Source organism: Vombatus ursinus, unplaced genomic scaffold (genome assembly GCF_900497805.2).
Source record: "Vombatus ursinus unplaced genomic scaffold, bare-nosed wombat genome assembly UNPS02014812.1, whole genome shotgun sequence".
In the NCBI taxonomy this organism is placed as follows: Eukaryota; Metazoa; Chordata; class Mammalia; order Diprotodontia; family Vombatidae; genus Vombatus; species Vombatus ursinus.
In genome coordinates, this window is record NW_020954590.1 from 79,162,319 (window position 1) to 79,178,105 (window position 15,787).

A 15,787-nucleotide genomic window follows, 5' to 3' on the forward strand; every position below is an offset into this window, starting at 1 on the left:
TTTATTAGGCATCTACTATGTGCCAGACTCTGTGGATACAAAGACAAAGTTGAATAGCCCCTACCCTCAAAAAGCTTACATTGTAATGGGAGAGACAACATGTATATGTAGAAATGTATACTTAAAATGTACCTGATGAATAGAAGATAATTTTGAGAATCAGTGAACTAGCAGCTGGTGGGATTGTGAAGGGTTTCATATAGAAAGTCATTAAGCCGTGAATATTAGTAATAATAGCTAGCAATCATAAAGCACTTTGAGATTTGAAAAGTACTTTACAAATATTATCTCATGTTATCTTCTTTACAATCCCAGGAGGTAGGTAGTATTATTATTCCCATTTTACACATGAGGAAACTAAGGCAGACAGAGGTAAGTTACTGGTCCAAGATTACATGGCTAGTAAGTGTCTGAGGCTAGATTTGAACTCAGGGTTTCATCACTACAGGTCCAGCACTTTATCCATTATACCACCTGTGTTATCCCTTTTGAAGGAAACCGGGGATTCTAAGAGACAAGTGAGCAGAGAATATATTCTGAGGATGGGGGGGATATCCTTTGCAAAATCTCAGGAAGTGAAGTGTCATGTGTAGGGAACTGCTAGTAGGTCAGATTGGAACAGAGAGGTACATGAGGATAGAGTTTAAGAAATAGGCCTGAATTAATGCTGACCTCTATGCTAATCTTGGTATCAGTATATTCTCTTATCATTTGTTCCTTTCTCTGGCCTGAGCAGAAAAGTCTTGGGATGACCTTGTACCATTACACTTGCCATTGATGAACTCTACCTCTTGTCACCTAGCAACCACTTCTGATTATTTCTTTTTTCCTCCCTCAATGTCCCCCAAACACCTCTATCCTTCACATGTAGAGTGGATATTAAAGAGATAAAGTTTAGATAATATGTCCTCTCCCTCAAGGAGTTTATAATCTAATGAAGAACTGTGGCTTATACACAAATAGCCAAATTCAATTTTAAAAAATGAAAATATCACCATATCTTATGATAGATATATCGGAGGAGTATAAGCCTAGTAGTATGTGAGGCCGTTTCTACCAGGTTATGATAGGTCTCAAATGCCAGGCATTTCACATTGACTTTTCCCATTAAATTCAACAAGAATTTCATTAAGGGTCTACTAGCTCAAGGTACTGTGCCAACTGCTTAGGGATACCAGGATAAAAGTGAAGAGATTATGACTCTGTCAACGAAAGCATAATGAGCACAATGAAGGGAGTGAAAGTCCTCTCGCATTGGTTAGCCCACCAGTGGAGTATCATGTCCAATTCTAATGATGAGTTAGAATTAATCTGGAGGAGGGTAACCAGGATAAATTTTAGACCATACCATGTGTGGATTGGTTAAAGGAACTGGCTATGTTTAGCCTTGAGAAAACTTATAGGGAACATGGTAGTCTTCAAATTCTCTGTTTTGTTTTGTTTTTTAATGGACCTGTGAGCTCATCTTTGTGAGGGAGAACTATTGTATACCAATAGTATTGATTGTTCCATCCAGGCCTTCTTATCTCTTATTTCACAGAGCACTGGATTTGCTGTTTCCTTCTAGATCTCCTCACAGGGGAATGAATGGGCTACTCATTTATTATCCTTTGGTTTTGCTGCATGACCACCCAGCCTATTTTTCTGTTTATTTCTTTAATCATCTTTGTACTACTTCCCCTGTGCAGTTTTTCATCAATGATTCTGTTATGGAAGAGGAATTAGACTTGCTTGACTCCAAAAGACAGAGTTAGGGCCAACTGGTAAAAATGACAGGAAAAACACATTTTGGCTGCTGAGGAGTCTGAGTAGAAAGTTAAATGATAAAGAAGAAAACCATTATTTTTGCTTATTTGATAGCCTGCAAAATTAACTTCCTCCAAAGTTCTGACAAATTTTTGAATATTTTGCCAAATATATACACACTTTATTAAACCAAAAGTGATAACAATCTTTTTTGTTTCTTTGTTTCAGATATAGCACTCAAGCTCATATTTCAAAGAGAAGAATTTACATCACATTTGGTTACCATTCACTTCTTCATTGCAGGTAAATACCATTATTCATGTTGTATATTTGTCTTGGCGTTTTCTTTCTTTTTTAAACAAAAATATTGGCATCATTAATACATAAAAACAAGAAGACTAAATTATACCTGTTACCCTTTAATATTTAGGCAATGTATCCATGACCTCCCTTAATTGATCTGGTTATCACTAGTAATGTTCATCATATTGGCATGTAGGTTTCTAGGATCTCTTTCTGGATTTTTACAATTGTTAAGTTACTAAACCTCAGTGTTTAAGGATAATCCTTTTCTTAAAATGTATAAAATAGTAAAGTACTGCCACTTATTTTTTGTATATATTATAAATATACATACACACAAAGCCTCATGCTTTCTTCAACCAGTTATAAGCTTATTGGAGAGACAAAATTTATGATTATGGAACAATATGGTATATTATGCTGTGTGAAGCTGTGCCATGTAAATAGTGTAGTAGGAGTTGTGAGGAGGGAGACATTATGAGCTGGAGTTGTCAGGGAAGGCTTCACAAAAGAAGTGATACTCAAACAAGGTCTTAAGGGATTCAGATAGGCTGAGAGGAGAGAGGAAAGCATTCCAGGTGAGATGAAACCCTTGAACAGTAGCTCAACCCCAGGGATGCCCAGAGTGTGTGGGAAGGTGGGGGTGGTACGGAGTTGGGGGGGGCAACAATAAGGGATGAGTCTGACTTGCACTAGGTGTGGATTTTTTTCCATTCTACATTACCTTCATGTAGCTCTATCACATTCTGACCTAAAGCATGGGAAAATTTTGTTGTCATTCCACAGTTGATGACTACTGAATCCTGCTTGCATCTGGGCTAAGGAAACTGATCAGGCGTGGTTACCCACAGGCCATAGGTCTGAGGTTTCTACAACTCAGCTCTCCCCGTTTGTGGGCATTTTAATTCACTCTCATTGAACCCAAAGATTTTGGGTGGTGGTGTTGGTAGTTTTCGTGGAGTGGATGAAAAAAATAAATTAATAAGTGCACTGCTTAGACCCAATCATTTCTCCCCCTTGTCCCCAGCTGCTTATCAGCTGTCTGCAGAATATTCTAATTTGATTGGCAGCCTTTCTCAAAATTTGATGAGTCTTGCTGTAGCATACTTTCATACCATGTCATATTTAATGTTATTACTTTGTATTATATTGTTTGCATTATATTATTATATTATTATTTCTATAATGCAAGTATCATTTGCATTATATTGTTGTCAGAAAGATGGCTTCCCCGGCTTACTGATTTTACAATCTACAGTTTAGCATAGTGCCCAGCATATGGTAGGAGCATAATAAATGGTTATTGACTGACTATTGACTGACTAACCTTAGCCAACATGTAAGAAACAAGAAAAACTAACAAAAATTTACTAAAGGAGCAAATGGAGAAAGTCTCCTCATACAATGAGGCTAATTGGAATTCCTCACTCATCATTGGCTGGCCTGGGCTGCATTGAGTGTAGGCAGACTAAGAGCAATTTCACAGGACTCATGAACTGATGCAGAGAGAAGTGAGTAGAACAAGAAAACAATTTATGCAACGACAGCAACACTGTAAAAGGAAGCAACTTTGAAAGACTTGAGAACTCTGATTAGTGCAGTGACCAACACTGATTCCCAAGGCTCAATGATGAGGCATGCTATGCCACTCCTGACAAAGAGATGATAGATTATCAATGCAGAAGGAGACATTTTCTGGACATAGTCAGTGTAGCCATTTGTTTTGCTTGACTATACAGATTTGTTACAAGGGTCCTCTCTTTTCTCCCTTCCCACCCCCACAATAATGAAGAAATAGAGGGAGAAAAAAATTGACTTTTGTTGAATGGAAAAAATAAAATTTAATTAAAAAAAAGACTTCCCAGAATTTGCTAACTGCAAATGAAAACAGTATAACATGAAAGAAAGTAAATATTCATGGACATGATGTCTCATTTAAGCACTAGATTAGAAAATCAGCTGATATTTATGTCACATTCATAAAACCACCTGCCTCAAGCATTTTCCCCATGTTTGACTGTGGGCAAACCACTTCACTCTGAGTGCTATCTTATTTGTAAAAGGAGGAGAATGCTACCCATAGTACCCCACAAGGTCGTTATGATGATCAGATGAAATAATATATTTAAAGAGCCTTGCAAACTTTAAAGTGCTATATAAATCCCAGGATTAGAGGATCATAGATTTTGAGCTAAAAGAGACTGACTCCTGACTCTGCATTTTTTTAGTGGCTGTCCCTCATGCTTGGAATTCTCTTCCTCCTCTTTATCTCCTAGTTTTATTGAGTTCCTTCAAATCTAATTTTCCTTTTTGTCTCAGTTAAAATCCTTTCTACAGGAAGCCTTTCCCAATCCCCTCTTAATGTAATGCTTTCCTCTCTGTTGATTATCTACAGTTTATCCTGTATATATTTTATAGTTATTTGCACATTGTCTGCCCATTGTTCTAAAAGTCTTAGGACAGTTTGAAGATTTAGTAGCTCCAAAAAAGGAGGGATCATATTTGCATTTCTTTGTATCCCCAGCACTTAGCACAGTACCTGGCACATAGTATGTGCTTAATATATTCTTGTTGATTTGACTTGACCTTAGTGGCATCTAATCCAACCCCCTCATTTTTACAAAGGAGGAAACTGAGGCCCAGGGAAGTGAAGTCACCTGCTCAAGGTGACACAAAAAGTAAACATCAGAGACACAATTTGACCTCTAATTCTAGAGTTAGTATTCTTTGCATTGAACCACACTCCTTCCTTATTAACTATAACAATAAATTATTTGATAGATCTCTGTGGATAGAGTAATATAACTTAAATATTTTTTATCTTTCCGGTTGATAGGTCTGATAGCAAGGATTTGCGCCTTGCCTACATAACACAATGTTCTACACACAGTCAATGATTAAAAAATAAAGATTTGAATGTACTTCTTTAGCACATTATTAATTGGGTCCTGTCCTTATTGTCCCCCACCCCGTTTATGCTTGATGTTGGATATGAGTACTGTTTTTCCTGGTATAGAATGCTTTTGAAAAGACCTAAGCATTTGTAACAGTGTATATTTTTTGTATATTCCTGAGAGGGACAAGAGTAGAAATAATTTTAGCAAAATAAGGTATTACACGGCGAATCTAGAAACTTGAATCCTGTCTCTATTTGTAGCACAAATATCAAGTGATTGGAAAACTCCTTGGGTAACTTGCCCACATTATTGCCCCCATATATAAAATGGAAATAAAAATGTGAGTAAGTAATCTCAAAAGGATACTATGAGAATTCATGAGCTTTCTTTCTCCCGCTGCTGCTATTATCCTTTCTTAGTCAATTAGGCATTTAGGAAGATGTATTAACTCCTTTAAGGCTGTTAGTATACATACCACTTAGTGTATTACAGCTAGGTTGCTTCCATAGGTGTCTAAATTACTTTCTGATAGTGCTGAGAATAGAGTCCAATAAGAGTATATACATACATTTACATATATACATGCACATATATGTATGTGCATGCATACAGCTGTCACACGTAGCTGTGTGAGTGTTATGTATTATTAGTATTATTTCTATTATACTGCAGGCAACTTAATGGATTGAACACTAGGGCCTGGAGCCAAAAAGACCCAAGTTCAAATCTTGTCTTTTGTGTTGTTGAGTTGTTTCAATCATGTCTGACTCCTCATGACCCCATTTGGGGTTTTCTTGGCAAAGATACTAGAGTAGTTTCTCATTTCCTTCTCCAGCTCCTTTTACAGATGAGGAAACTGAAGCAAACAAGGTCAAGTGACTTGTCCAGGCTCACACAGCTAGTATCTGAGGCCAGATTTAAACTCAGGAAGATGAGTCTTCCTGACTTCAGGCCCAGCACTCTATCCACTACACCACCTAACTGCCTCTTGTCTCTCACACTTATATTTACTTATTAACTGGGCAACTCCTGAGGTGGGACATATCTACTAAGTCATAGGTGAGTTGAGATCTGCTTTGGGGGAGGAAGTTCTCCAGGCTGACTAAATAACAGGTCCTTCATTGATTGAATGTTACTGTTAAGGTATATTAAATTCAAATTTCCTATACTCTTCAAGGGGGATCTTGCTGGCTATGTGACCCTATCTATGTAAGTACCTAATATCTAATTGCCCTAAGCAACTCTCTGAGGCAGTTGCAGAAAAGGTCCTATCTCCATTGGTAGAGAGATTCCTTTCATTCAAAATTACCTTCACCAGTGAAATCATAAGTCTAGAGGGGAAAAAAAGAACTATACCTAATATGTTTCTCATGTTTAGAAGCATGGAGGAGGGGCCCATTTCTGAGTGAAAACTAACTTGAAGAATCTGAAAAATGAAGAATCTGAAAAACAAAATAACATCTTTAATAAAATTGTGTTGATTTTGTACCCACCTGTAAAAGATGCCCACCTTTCCTGGTACATGCATTGATAGGTCATCTTTTAAAGAGATTATTGATACATGCATACTTCTTTGTATATTCTTCATTCAGTCAGTAATTTAAAGGTTTTCTTTAAACATTTTGTTTCTTTGCAATCTGAGTCAAACTCTTAATTGATACAGTATTTTTCTTTTGAGAAACTCAGGGACAAATTTAATCTTTTACGTAGTATGAGCTGGTTCCCTAGGAAACTTCCAGGAAAGAACAACATTTGTAGATTTTCTGTGTGTTTAAATGGTCCTGGCCAAAAATACACTGTGGTTTCCCTAGGATACTTTTTTTTTTCTTCTATATCTTACTTGTGCTTGAAGCTGCGCCTTCCTTCTCTCCACATCTCTTAATGGCTGCCAAAGGCAGTCTGTGCCCTAAGTAACTTGTCTCTGGCTCATCTACCTCTCTCTGCTAAGCAGCTGGGACTTTGTTTCTTCCCTAATCAGCTGTTTGGCAGGGGAGTGCAGTCAGGTACAGGCTCCCCCACAATGCTTACAGTTGGCTCTGACTAGGGGAGTTCCCTGCAAGACAGGGAAGTTGGCCATGCTAATGAGAGGTTCCTGCTGAGCCAGGCATTTCTCTATGTTTGTTTTTAGAGAAAAAGAAGAAAATTCTGGTAGGGCAGGTTTGGAGTTGGGGAACAAGAATTTTAAGGGCCTTATTCTCTTTAGTTAAAAGAGCCACTGGTGTTTTAAATTTTATATTTTACATAAGTATGACTTGTATATTTATATTTGTATAATGTATTTACATTTATAAACTATTTTATAAATGCTAAATTGACCAATGTTATTTAGCATGTTTAAAGTATTTGTTTTGAATATCCTCAAAAAGATATTTCTATTATCTATGGTAACAGGGGAGGCAAAGGGAAGAAATAACACAATTGAAATCTATAAAATTTTTTAAACTCATTTTAGTTATTTCAATCTTCTAAATAATTTCATATAAGTGATAGGGGCAGAAATGGAATGGAAAGTGGGTAGTGAAAGAAAAGAAGCAGTGAGTGGGAAAGGTGACATTCCAGCAATTTGGAACATGTGGGTTGTAAGGGGAGATTAGTAGCTTGGTGAGATATCAGGCCCCGCAGATGGGAGCTATGATACACTTCAATTAAGTCTTCCAAGGAGACAAGTCAGAAGAGGTAGTTAAATAACCAAGGAGAGTAATTAGATGAGCAGAAAGTGAGGAAAGCAGAAGCCAAGAGATGGAAGTATAGATCCAAAGGTGATAAAGGAGATTTAAGTCTTTTAAATTGTATTAATCAATCTACAGTGTACGACCCTGTTACCAAGTCTAGGTTCAAGCTGTTATCATGCAGATTTGAATACCTGGGTAAATTTAGATTGGTGCTAATGATAATCCATGATAGTAGACTCTTCAATCTAATACTTACCAATAGAGTGGGAAAGAATTCTGGGAAATATTTGCTGTTATTCTGTTCTATTTTTATGTGACTGTTCTCAAGGATGCACTGTGAAACCTGAACTCTTGCTAGACCATTTCTGATCCTTCAGAAAATTCATGAGATTAAGGAGCCTTGAGCATCTTCCCTCCTCACTCCCTCTCAATGAAAGCTTATCTACTTTTAAACTCCTGGCTACTACTTGTGCATAGATAACTTCTGAATCTCTGCTGTTCTGCGTTTGCTGCCTTCTTTGAATCCCATGTCTCCAAAATGTCCTTAAGACAGCTTGACAACTTAACTTAGCCTGACCCCTCCTCATCCATAGGTATGATTTCTCAACTCTCTCCCTCAGTGTCAATGACAATGTCTTTCTGACTTTCTCATCTCTAAATATCAGTTATCTTTTACTCTTTCTTTGTCCTCATTCCTTCCTTACTCTTTTGTCCCTAATCCCTAGTCAATTTCTTAGTCATGCATGTTCCTCCTCTGCATTGTCTCTCAGATTTCACATTTCCTTTCCATTTCCACAATCACTATTTATATCATTCATTCCCTGGCTTAACTCAGTAGCTTAAAGTGGTTTTCTAGCCTTCAGTTCATCTAGTTCTCAGGCTAGTTCTCTAGTCTATTGCAAAAATGATTTTTATATAAAATTCAATCTAAAAAGCCAAGCAGGTCCTCAATTACCTGGCTCCTACGTACTGATTGTCTTATGAGTCATCATTATTCAGCTACTAATGGCATTTTCCTTTTCCCACCATCCTTACTATCCTCTGCATGCATATTACTCATTCCCACCTGAGGACCTTCCTTATGTTGTTCTTTTCTGTAAAGCTCTGCCAATGTTCATTACTTCCTTTAAGACTAAGTTTAAAACTCCACTGCTCAAAAAAAAAAAAAAAAAACAGCCCTGCTTTCTGATAATTCCCTTTATCTTGTGTGTCACTATACCTTCAAGTAACTAACTCGGTGGCTCAGTTAGCTGTGTGACCATGGACAAGTAACTGAACCTCTGTCTGCCTCAGTTTCCTCATCTGTAAAATGAGGATAATAATAGCAGCACTTATCTCTTAGGGTTGACATGAAGATCAAATGAGAAAATATTTGTAAAGCACTTCATAAACCTTAAAGCACCATAGAAATGCTAACTCTTATTATTGTAGCTCTTTCCTATTTTTTTGTAAATGGCAGTATACTTTGCCTCCCCAAATGGATTGTGCTAGTACCTTTTAGGGCAAAGACTCTGTGGTCTTCTTTTTCATTTCCTCTTTATTTATAGAACTATGAGATACTCAGACTTTTAGCAAATGCTTACTAGGAAAAATTGAAGAATTGTATCATTAAGTAATCCAGAAATCTCTAAATCCTGACATGTTCTGTAAGAGAATATACTGTCCTGGGAAACATTAAAATGAATGATCCCAATCATGATATAGTTAGTGTCAACGCAGTTCTATGGACTGAGCATACTTTCCCTGGAAATAAGTGAAATTATTGTACCAACCAGGGTAACCAACCATACAGTCAAATTTTAGTTGATAATGTAGAATTGAAAGCTATTGTTAATACTGGCACCTTAGCACAATGACATGTGGATAGACAAGTGGAAAACCAAATCAAGAAATTCAGCATGAAGACTGAATATGCTGGCAATGGGACATTAAGCTTTAGGCTGAAACCAAGACTGTAGTGACCAGACTTTGACATGACTTATGATACTTAGATCCACCATAAACATCGTATTCACTTATGTCTTGTTTAAAGCAGTTTCAGAAGCATAACCCCCAATCCCTGCAAGCATTCTTAATAAAACAACTCTAACGTCTTATCAAAATGCATCATTAAGGCGCTAGAGGCACCAACTAGGTTGGTAAATTCACTGACCAAGAGGTTATACTTACTGTAATACAGGTCCCCCAAGAGGAATGAAGTATAGACAAAAAGCTAGTTACCTAAATAGCTAGCATATAGTGATCTGATATAGTATGAATGCAAGGAAGTTGGGCAAGATGCCAGGCAGCCTAGGTTTGGACCTCTGGGGAGCAGGAATGTACCAAATAAAACCATTTCTGCTGCACCAAGAGATGAATGGCATCTTTGAGGGAAAATATTAGGTAGATGAATGAGCATAGGCCTTGAGGGAAAGGAAGGAAGTTAGTCACTCAACACTTAACAAGCATGTCCTGAAAACCTACTCCATATGCACAAGGCACTGTGCTAAGTGGTCAAGATGCAAAAGCAAAAATGAAATTGTCTCTATTCTCAAGAAGCTCATGTCCTGTTTTATTAATCCCAGTAAGCAACAACTATGGCTGTAAACCAAAGGACTGCGTTTATGAGTGTGCAGTAAGGAAGGTGCAAATGGTTACTCAGGCTTTCAATTAATACCACCACCACACATAGGGGAAATATGGAGTTAGGAGGTAGAAGCCTCTTTAGATTTGGAAGTCAGTGACACTGGTGTTGAGAGCTAGTATGATTGTTTCAGTGAGAAGTAGGAAAGGTCATACAGAATTAAGAGAGCAAAAATAGTCATAAAAGAAGGATGAGCAGACATAAATGAAGGAAAATTGGGTTAGATCTTTTGTGTTATGTGAAAACATGACAAATTGTTTTTTTCTAAAGGTAACTGTAAAAATATGGTGCAGCTTAATATATTTAGGGAATTGTATCTCAATCTGATAAAGCCCTTTTATTCACCAAATATGAATTTAAAAAATAATTCCATTATGAAAGGATTCTTTATTTCACCAAGTTATTCTTCTATTCTAAATATTCTATGCTACCTTTTTAAACTAAGAAAAGATTTCCTCCTTTCAAAAAAAAAAAACAGTTTTTGTACAGTTTTTCAGGTACACATCTGTTGCTCAAAATAATATAAATGTTTGTCCAGTGAAATTGAAATGCCCTTTTTTAGCATGCATATTTATCACATAAAGTAATTAGAGTGTGAAACTTTGGAATGGAAACAGTGCCCTCTCCAGATTGAAAGTTGATCCAAATTTCTGTTTGCTTCAACTAATAAGCCAAATATGCAGGTCAGTCAGTGGCAGAGGCCAATCCTAATAGTGTTTGTTTATATCTTGAAATACCCTTTTTGAGTGAAAAAAAATGCTTTTCAAATTTCATCTTCAGTTGTATCTACTTCCTCCCAATCATCTCAAAGCACAGAGGTAACCCAAATAAATGAATTTGACTTTTTTTTTTAAATGCTTTAACTTAGAAGTTGTGTGAGTTTCCCTAAGACACTCTTCTTGATGTCAGGTCATCTCTACTTTTTTGTTGTTGTTGAGTCCTTTCAGTCGAGTCTGACTCTTCATGACCCCATTTGGGGTTTTCTTGGAAAAGATACTAGAGTGGTTTGTCATTTTCATCTCCAGCTCATTTTATAGATGAGGAACTGAAGCAGAGTTAAGTGACTTGACCAAGCTCCCACAGCTAGTAAGTATCTGAAGAAGGATTTGAACTCATGAGTCTTCCTGATTCCAAACCCAGTACTCTATCCACTGTACCACCTGGCTGCCCCCTTATCTAGGAGTTATTTCTGCAAAATTTCTCTTTATATTCAGTTTTTAGAACAACCTAATTTTGTGCCCTGTTTTGTATGGTGTTCTTGCAGTCATTACACGAGAACATCTCCACAGGCAAAATTTCGGATTTCAGTACAGTGAAACTTCGTTAATTCAGATTATACTAATTCATAATTTGTGGTTATTTATTTGGCCATAAAGTCAAAAGTGTGTCCTTTGTATGTATATGGATGTGTGATGTTACAAGGAGCTGGGGGTGGTGGGTAGATAATGAGTCAGATAGCCTTACTAATGCATTAACAATGGAAATATTTGCTCAGAGTGAAGGTCAACAGACACTTTTCAAACACCACTTTATGCTATAATGAATTGTCATTGTTAATTAAGCACTTAAAAGAATATCTAAAGACATCAAGCTTTCCCCATTCTGTTACTAATATGCTTATGGATAGTTTTTTTTTTAATTACAATTTTCCCTGTCAGATTGACTTTTCCCCTTTGTCTCTTTTCCTGGCATTCCCATTTTTCCCCTATAAACCCCACCTTACCCTCCAATTAGGCTAAATTATCAGAGCTTTTGTGTTCTCTTATTAATGTGAATCTTTTCAAGGAGCAGCAGTCAAGGCCCACTAGAGAATTCCTGAGCCACTGCTGAGGTAATTTAAAATGGCATTCAATTTCTGAGTAATCTAGTTTTTATTCAGTCAGGGGTAGTCAGGCCCCTATTTCTTGCAGTAGGACATACACATAAATTTTCCAAGAGTTGTCTATACCACACTACTGCTATAAAAAGTGTCAGCATCATTACTGAGGCTCACAGAGTGTCCCTATTAAAACAGAATTGGAAATTGAGTCATTATCCCGGCTTTCCCATCAACTCACTGTGCTTAACTCCATGAGAGGTATTCTTTTAATATAACACATCAGCATTAAGTATCAAGAAAACACCCCTTACTTCATTCTCTTTATTACTTCCTTAGATTTACTTGTAGCTTAACATCCCATACACCTTTTTTTTTTTAAGAAAAATTCAATATTTCCTTCAAGTAATGGCCCCTCCTGGGGAGCTGGTGATTTTTTGACCAGATGCATTGTAGGTACACCTTAACTGTTTCTTTTGTGTTCCTTTTGGAGCTATGTGAGCTAAGCCCTATTCCCATTGAGCAGCAGATCCAGAGATAAGCAATTCCTGCGTAAAGGTGGTTGGGACAATCTTCTTTTTCCTTCTTCCCCTTTTTGTTTCCCTGTGTAGAGATACAGGTTCCTGAACCTGGAGAGCCAAGTAACTTGCTAATACAGAATTTTGACTGCCTGTGCGTGAAACCAACCAAAGATCCCTTTGCCTTGATATGCGCATATCCTTAGATACAAGGACAATGTTTTCGAATGTGTAGGTTGAGTGAAAAATCTAAATTCTGTGAGATGTAAGGAGAAAGTATAACTTGCAGGTTCAATCCTTTTAGGAAGAATTATCACCAAGAATTATACAAAGGGAGAAGGCAGTTCTATATGTATTCACTACAAACAAATGTTCTCAGGCCTGAAAGAGTTTTCCATTTCCTAAAGACCAAGAAGACTCACAGTGGCTTATTTCTAAATAGAAATAATTGACCTGTAAAAATAAAAACATGTTGCAAAGTATTTTGAGAGCTCTGGAGAAAAAACTGATGTTTATCATAGTATTATTATGAAAATGAGATATGATGTCTCCTGTTGATAGATTTGTTTTTAAGGCTATTGAATCTTAGTTTTGAAGTTCTGACAAGGACTCTTGTACTTCTTAAACTAATAAGTTCCCACTTTAATAGCAATTATCCTAATAGATAAGTAGGAAAACTGTAAGAGTCTTGTGATGTTCTGCAGAGGAGATATTTTCCTGTCTTAAATGGTGGTATAATATTATTATATTGTTTGAAGGAGCTCCCATGCTTTGTTTTTGATAATAGATGATGCATTTCCAAACTGTATTTGTCTTTATTTTTGCAAGTCCCATCAAAAATGTATTTTTGTTTTATTTTTTTTTAAGTAATAATAAAGTCATTAAAGATACCATTTGGTAGACTACCCGATTCTTTGGGAGTTTCTGAGACTCAGTAACCATTTATTAGGAACCAGATAAGTGCAGTGGATTGTGTTGGATATTGGAGGAGACACCAAAGCCTGTCCCTCCCTTCACAGAGATAGCAAAAGTTCTGTCTCCAATAATAAAGATCCAGTTATTAAGGCATATGCTCACAAAACTGAGAAATTTGATCATTTGCTTTACAAATTCATTTTTCTTCACAAAAGTATATGCTCTGGGATTTCTTTAAGACGGACCACTTAAATTATATTTAAGAAGACCTATAGCAGTAGAAGGTACACAGGTCTGGGAGTCAAGATAGCTGGATTTCAAACAAGGCTCTACTTGCTATTAACTCGCTTTATAACCTTTGACAAGTCATTTAGTGGTGGTAGGTGTCAATTTCTTCATTTGTAAATTGAAGAGTTTGGACCAAATGTACCTAAGTAAGATTCTTTTCAACTCTAGTTTTGTGAGTATAATTGTTTGTTTATGGTGGTGGGCTCGCCAGGGGGGAAAAATGCAGGGCACACTTTTAATCTGTATTAACATTTTCTACATCACTTTCTTGAGTCCTTCTAGACAATCAGCAGAACAACAAATCTAGCCCTGATTTTTAGCATTTCCAAGGTGCTTACCTACTCATGCTGAAAATTTAAAAGTCAGCTCTCCAGTTCAAGCTGGTGCCACCATAGCCCTTCTAGTAACAAAGTAACAAAGATTTTGAAGTGGGTACTAAAGGGACTTTGTCCACCAAGAGCTCCCTACTAGGATGAAATCACAGGCCCTGATCATAATAAAAAACGAAAGCATGAGATGGCATAGTGGGTAGAGTTGGTGGACTTAGAATTGAGGAGACCTGAGCTCAAATCCTGCCCCAGATGCTTATTAGCCAGGTGTGAGGTACTTTACTTTTATATGCTTCAGGTTCCTCACCTGTAAAGATAGGGAGTTGGATTCAGTGACCCCTATGGTGCCATCGAGCTCGAAGTTTGTGACCCTATGAATTCCGATATACAGTTTGAGGTGGGTTTTCAAACATAATGCCCTTGGGACCACTCCCTACAGAAACCAAGTTAGAAATTAAGATGAGTATATTGGAGATATTAATGAAAAAATATGGTTTGTATTTAAAAGTTGAATTTGTATATTTTCGTGATTATATTTATTGTGTATAAATGAGAGGCAGAGTGATAAATAGCATGGATAGAGAGGGAGGTAAGAAGATCCGAGTTCAAGTTCTCCCACTAGCCTCTACTGCCTATGTGACCCAAGCAAGTCATCCAACCTCTCAGTGAGTCAAGGAAACTGGAGGACTATAAGTCATCTTTATCTGTGAGAACATCATTTCCTTCCAAACTGTTTAAGCACCACCTTTCTCAACTCCTTGTACTGTCTAAATTACCTCATATGTTGAATATACTTTTATTTTATAGCTAAATGTAGATATGTACATGTATGTATGTAGTATGTGCGTATGTATGTATGTATACACACTATGTATATTTGCCGCAATAAAAGATAAGCACCTGAAGGGCTGGGTCTTTTTCATTTTTGTCTTTCTTTCCTCTGCCCTTAGCACAATGCCTTGCGTATTGTAGGTGCTTAATAAATTATTGATCGGTTAGTTTTAGAGTAGTTGCATATCTGTACTGGTCGAGTTAGTTTCTTTATCTTGAGTTCCCTATGCTAATGAAATCAAAGGCATTGTATATATAAATTATATGATATTTTTGTCAATGGTAGTGAGCTCTCCAGGAAAAAAAAAGCAAGACATCCAATTCAGATACCTTTTAATTTGTCAGGATTATAAATATTATAACTAATTTTGAAGGAATGATAATATAGCATTTTGGGTTCATTATCAGAAGTTATTTTAGGTGTTTTTTGACATATGCCACTGCCATAGGTACACGGCCATCCTATCTGTTAGCTACTCATCCAGCTATCAGCTAATTGACTGACTTGATAATTGATCAACAGCAGTGCCATCAAGACTAAGACAGATCCTTTACCCAGTAATCCGTAAGGCATATTAAGAACTAAGTACATAAAAGGGCATTTCCACATAGAACCATCTACCCTTCTAACTTAACTTTCCATTGAGTGCGGAGTTCATTCCCCTTTACTGCAACAAGATTTCTGTTTTATTTTCACTTTCTTTTTGTCAGACTCCAGTAGCTTGTCAAAATGAAATGATTTGTATATGTGGGTAGTTACTTTTTATGGGATGCTATGAATACGAATATTTTTTAACAAACCAAATTATATTTTCTCACTTTCTAAACTTCAGAGAGGTTTATGGCACA

At 36.8% G+C, this 15,787-nt stretch overlaps 1 protein-coding gene across 3 annotated transcripts in view; it reads left to right on the forward strand.

The window, feature by feature from the left end:
* The window catches only part of LOC114054124 (protein FAM110B), a 192,827-nt gene that overhangs the window by 109,455 nt on the left and 67,585 nt on the right, over nucleotides 1-15,787 (forward strand). For all 3 annotated transcript variants that reach the window (XM_027877260.1, XM_027877261.1, XM_027877262.1), the window contains exon 2: nucleotides 1,975-2,049. The gene's annotated coding sequence lies outside the window, so the exon portion shown is untranslated. The remainder of the gene's footprint in view (nucleotides 1-1,974; nucleotides 2,050-15,787) is intronic.